This window comes from Monodelphis domestica, chromosome 1, assembly GCF_027887165.1.
Source record: "Monodelphis domestica isolate mMonDom1 chromosome 1, mMonDom1.pri, whole genome shotgun sequence".
Lineage (NCBI taxonomy): Eukaryota > Metazoa > Chordata > Mammalia > Didelphimorphia > Didelphidae > Monodelphis > Monodelphis domestica.
In genome coordinates this window covers 607,767,314-607,773,313 of record NC_077227.1, presented here as the reverse complement: position 1 = coordinate 607,773,313, position 6,000 = coordinate 607,767,314, and positions in this window count along the sequence as shown.

Below are 6,000 nucleotides of genomic sequence, written 5' to 3'. Positions count from 1 at the left end.
TTTAACTCACAATACTCAGCAAATTAAATTCAACCAATATTTTAATAGTTTGAACAGAGTGTAAGGTACTATGTTGAGTGCTACGGATATAAAGGTAGATGAACCACAAAGGTCCTGCCCTCAAGAAGCTTACAGGCTGCTGCTGCTGATAGTGGTGGTGATTATGATGGTGAGATGGGTGAACAAGTGGCAGTATGCTATATAGCTAGAGAATGATCTCATATATAAGGAGGTCTGAGTTCAAGTCCTACTTTGGTTGAATGAATCTGGACAAATTATTCAGTCTCTCAGTTCTCTAGGCCAGAAATGCCAAACACTTTGTCCTGGAGGCATAGTGTTAGTGCAACACTCCCTAGTGGTCCAAACTGAATTAAAATGGGACTAGAAAATATTGAAGAAAAAAATAAAAATGTAAAAAATAGACAACACTTTAAAATTAATTAAATATATATGGATTGCTAGCAACCCTACCTTTTATTTTAGAATTGATATTAAGTGGGGGCAGCTTGGTGGCTCAGTGGATTGAGAGCCATGCCTAGAGATATCAGGTCTTGGTTTCAAATCTGGCCTTCTTAGTGGTGTGACCCTGAGCAAGTCACTTAAGTCCCTTTGTGTAGCTCTTACTCTCTTTTGACTTGGATATACAATAAATACATTGTATTGGTCTTGGTTCTAAGATGGAAGGTAAGGGTTTTAAAAAGGAAAAAAAAAGAATTGATATTAAGTATTGATTTGAAGGTAGAAGAGTAATGAGGACTAGACAAATGGGGGGAAGTGATTTGCCCAGGGTCAAGTAGGAAGTATCTAAGGCCACCTTTGAATCCAGACCTTCTCCTCTCCAGGTCTGCCTCTTTATCCACTGAGCCACCTAACTGCTTCTCCCCCATTTCAATTTGAGTTTGACACCCCTGCTCTAGGCAACTCGCTAAGAAACTATACGTTTCCATTTGGTGCTATCTTGCATTTTCATTGGTAAAGACAGCTTCCTCAACCTAAGAGCTCCTTGTATCAAGGAAATCATAGACCTATACCTTATTCCAAATAATGGCCAATGTTTATATAATAAAGTTTAAACAAAGTATTTTACATATATCATCTCATTTGATCCTCATAAACATCCTGTGAGATAGAAACTCTTATCCTTGTTTTACAGATAAATACACTGAGTCTGAGAAGTGAAGTGATTCTCCCAGAAATTACACAACTACTAGACAAGTGTCTGTGGTAGAATTAGAGCTTAAGTCTTCTTGACTCAAGTCCTGCACTTTATCCACAAGTCATCACAAAGATGGGTACTTCAAAATACTTTGATGCAAAGGAGACCAAGCTAAGTACAAAGAGGTACAGGCAAAATACAATTTAAAAGTTGGGCATCAAAGGGTCCTTTTCCCCTAGAGTGGGTCAAGAAAAACTTCATGGAGAAAATGACATTAGAACTAAGCCATTTGGGAAAAAAAGGAACTTCTACAAAAAAAAATGGAGAGAGCAATTAATTCAAGATGTATTGGGTAGAAAGATGAAAAACACATATGGAAAAGGGCAGAAAGTAGATTTTGGTTATAAAATAAGTCTAAATAAAATACATCAAATACATAAGGTAATTTACTTGAGGGGTATGTAATTGGAAATCTTGTGCTCCTTTGAACTGCATTTCCCAGGAGCCCGCTGACTCCTGTTCTTAAGTGCTGACATAGACAAGGAATAAATAGGGCAATTTTCTATGGCTAGGTCTCTTTCCTTCCTGGTTTGGGACACTGGTGGAGCAAGCTGTTTGAATAGGTACATTAGCCATGGGCTTGTGGTTTTATTTCGTTATCTTTTTTATTTTGTTACTTCTAGTGATCATTAATAAATCTTATAAAATATAATATTTGAAATTATTCTATATTAATTTTAATTTTTACAGGGGGGAACTTATCTTGAGTGAGGAAATTTTTTTTTCAAAATGAAGTTGGTCCCAGTATTAATTACTGAAGAGAAATAATGGAGAATGAGTACTGAGAAAAATTCAATGGATTGAACCCTTCTAAAATCATTGATGACATAAAAAACTTTCATTGTATCAATAGAAGTAATAGCCAGGTGGAAAGGGGTTAAGGAATAAGTAGGTGATGAGGACATAGAGTTGCAAAGAAATTTGACAAGGAATGAAGGAGGAAAGGACAAAAATACAGTAGATAGTGGGGATAGCATAATTAAAGAAAATATTTCTCTTTTTGTTATCCCAACTTCCCCAAGTCAAGGAGTTTGATTATATTTGAAGGCAGAGGAAGAAAATACAGTTTCAACAAAGAGGGAAGCTTACTGATTAAGGTCCTGGATGAGGGGCAGTAAAATAATAATGACTAAGAGCCCAGGTCAAGCAGGGGGCCTAGAAAAGGAGGAAGAGTGATATTCTTTCAGAGATAAAAGGAAAGGACAAAGGAATGGATAAAGATAGAGATATATTTTCAAGTGGAGAGACAATCAAAGAAACAAAAATGTTTCAAACAAAAAAAGAAGTGAATAGGTGAGCCCATGTCTAATAAACTCCTTCTTAGTAAAGAAATAGACAAGGTCATTTGCTGAGATTAATTGCTATTATCATTATCATTGTCTTCATCGTCATCATCCAGCACAACTCAGTGGACTAGCATCAGGATTGGTGAAAACTAGTAGTGGGAGTGATTTTAGACTAGAGTTTGGCAAAATAAATATGATAGAAGGTCAAGGGAGTGAGATCAGGTATTCATTCATAAGACCACAGTTGAGAATGGTAAAGAAATCAGATATATGCATAAACAATATACCTTTAGCTTTCACCATGCCCTATTTTGACTTCTCTTCTCTTTTTTTGTCAGCTTTTAAACAGCCAGTGTCTTCTACTAGCTAATTACTCATCACCAGTTCATTTCAGTTTTCCAAGGTTCCCACTTTGATACTCTTCCAGTGCAGACTGAATTCTATAATCTGTTTTTTTTAATCTACTTTTCTCACCCAGTCATTTCATTGCATTTTTTCCTCAACGCTCCTGTGTATCATTTCTTAAATTCCTGATAAATGAATACTGAGCTGAAGTGTTGAAAGAATCACAGAATTCTGGAGCTGAACGAGAATTCGGAGGTCATTTACTGCAAAACACAGCTGAACAAGAATCTCTGCCAGGAATGACCCACCAAATGGTCATTTAGCCTTTTGTTGTGGACTCCTAGTGAGCAGACATGCTGAAGCAGAGCATTCTGTTTTTTAATGGTTCTAATTATTAGAGAATGTTCTGTTACATGCAATTGCTCTGACCTGTAATTTATGTCCATTGCCCCTAGTCTTGTCATCTAGAGCCAAGCAGAACACATCTAATCTTTCTTCTCTTTGACAGCTCCTCAAATACCTGGAGACAGCTATCATGTTTCATTTTTCTTCTTTTATCCAACTGAAATATCCCCAGGATTTCCTACCAAAGCTCATACAGCATGATCCCAAACTCCTTGACACTCTGTGATAGTCAGGTTAAAGTTTAAGGAATATTCATGAGCCTCTACTAGTGTTTCAATAGCAGCCATCAACTAATGGTAGAAATGTCAAGGTGGGAATTTTGCTAAGAATTCTTTATATAACACAGGAGACATTCTAACCTCCTATTCATGTGATGGGATTGAGTCTCAATTCATCAGCCTGGAGTATATCTGAATTAGGATATTATCACAGATTTACATTCCAACAAATAGATTTCTTACTCTGGACCAGTTACCAAAAGAGCTAACTGATATGAGAAAAATAAGGGAAAGGGAGAAGCATGAGGCACTGTAGATAAAGCTCAGGCGTGGAGGCTAGAAAACCCAAATTCAAATTCCACCTCAGATACCTACTGACTGAATGACCCTGCGCAAATCACCCAACCACACCACTCTTTGCCTCAGTTTCCCCTTCAGTAATGAGGCTAATCATAACAACTACTTCAGGTTGTGAAGATCAAATGAGATGACATCAATAAATTAGCTCAGCACAGGACCTGGCATATTGTATGTATTATATAAAATTTATTATTATTATTATTACATAAATAACTATATTTCTTTTGGTCCTCAACTCATTTTTCAAATGGATCAGTACACTGATAGATCAGCTAATCAAAACTAATTTGTTCAGTGCGTACTAAGTGCCAGGTCCTGTGCTAATTCCTAGGGACACAAAGACAAAAATGAAACAAATCCTCACTTGATGGAGCAGAGGATTTATGTAGTACTCTACACACATCTAAGTATGGGGACAGAGACCAGGCCTATGATTTCACTGGTCTATGAACTCCCCACAGAAAGTCCTTCTCCCAAAGCAAGGCAGAACCTTCTCTATCACTTATATTCTTCAGCAATGGATTATAGTATTGAGAGCCTAGAAAGTAACTTACTCAAGGACAGATAGTCAACATGCATCAATAGAAGTACTTGAACTCTGATCCTCCTACCTCTGAGCCCAGTTCTACAGTAACACATGGTAATTTTGGAGAAAGCACTAGTTTCTGGAAGAATCAGAATGGGCAGATTTTATAAGGGTGGTGTCATTTGATCTGAGCTTTGAAAAAAAAACAAAAACAAAACTATGAATTTTAAGAGGGGGAAGTGAGGAGGAAGAGCATTCCAGGACTGGAGGACAGGACAGCCCATGAAAAGGCACAGAGATGAGATGGAATGCTATCTAGTGAGAAAGCCAGCTTGCCTGTATTTTAGAGTATACAACAGGGAATAATAATCCTGGAAAAACCCGTTTTAGCCAAACTGTGAAGGCTTTTAAATGCCAAAGAGAGGAGTTTATGTTTGATCCTAAAAGTGAAGGGAAACACATAAAAGTGTCCATGCAAAGGAAGGCTTCCCAGATCCCCACATAGAGAAACTGTGCTGCTCTTCCATTAACTCTCAAGGCTTACTCATCAGCTCCTCTCTTTCCTGACATCCAAGCTAATGCCAAAATGAAGAAATGGCTGTGAAGGTCTTGAAATACCAAAGAGAGGAACTTGTATTGGATCCTAAAAGACCAATGAAACATACCAATGTCTATTAAGGGAAGATTCCCCAGAGTTCTCACACATATAATCCTATAATCGTTATCCTATAATTGGTATCTTCCAAAGACATATTTGAATCCATTGCTTTTCTATAATTGTTATATTTGAATCCATTGCTCTTCTATAATCGTTATCTTCAAAAGACAGATTTGAATCCATTGCTTTCCCTACTAACAAATCAGTCTACTCCCAAATAGCCAATTTGTGGCCAGCTCTTCACCCACTACCTGATTCCTCATCCTTTCTTCCCTTTAGATGCCCCATTTAAATATTACTTCTCCTTACCTCAAGAAAAGCAGAATACATTTTTACAGTGCCATTTCCCTTTTTCTCCATGTTTCTCCTAGGCTAATTCAATGTGCTACTCTATGTGAGAGGGCCTCCTTCCAGTTTTCTATTCATAAGAGTTTCTGTTTTATGGCAAAACTGTCTTCTTTGTATTCATCTTGAGGGATGGCACTGAGAGGCCACTAGAAATTTTTAGAATCATTTTCTAGTCATAAGATTTAGAGTCAGAAAGAACATTGTAGATCATCTAATCCCAAGTCCCTCAATTTTGCATGAGGACATTGGGGCTTAAAATATTTAAATGACTTGACCAAAATCACAGAGTTAGGAATCATCAGAGCCAGAATTCAAAGCCAGATTCTAACACAAAATACAATGTGTTGGTTTTTTCCACCATTACTCTGGGTTTATTGCTTTGTGTAAAATAGCCCAACCTCTTCATTTATGGTTCTATTCTTTCCTTGTATAAACACTGACCCTGAAAGATTAGACAGTTATGCTTTTCTATATAGTAGCATCCTGTGGTTTATATAGACAAAACTATGAAATAACTTTTTGGTGTTGTTTTCCAGTCATTTTTCAGTCATGTCCAATTCCTGGTGACCCCATTTGGAGTTTTATTGGCAAAGATCCTAGAGTTGTTTGCTATTTCCTTCTCCATCTCATTTCACAGA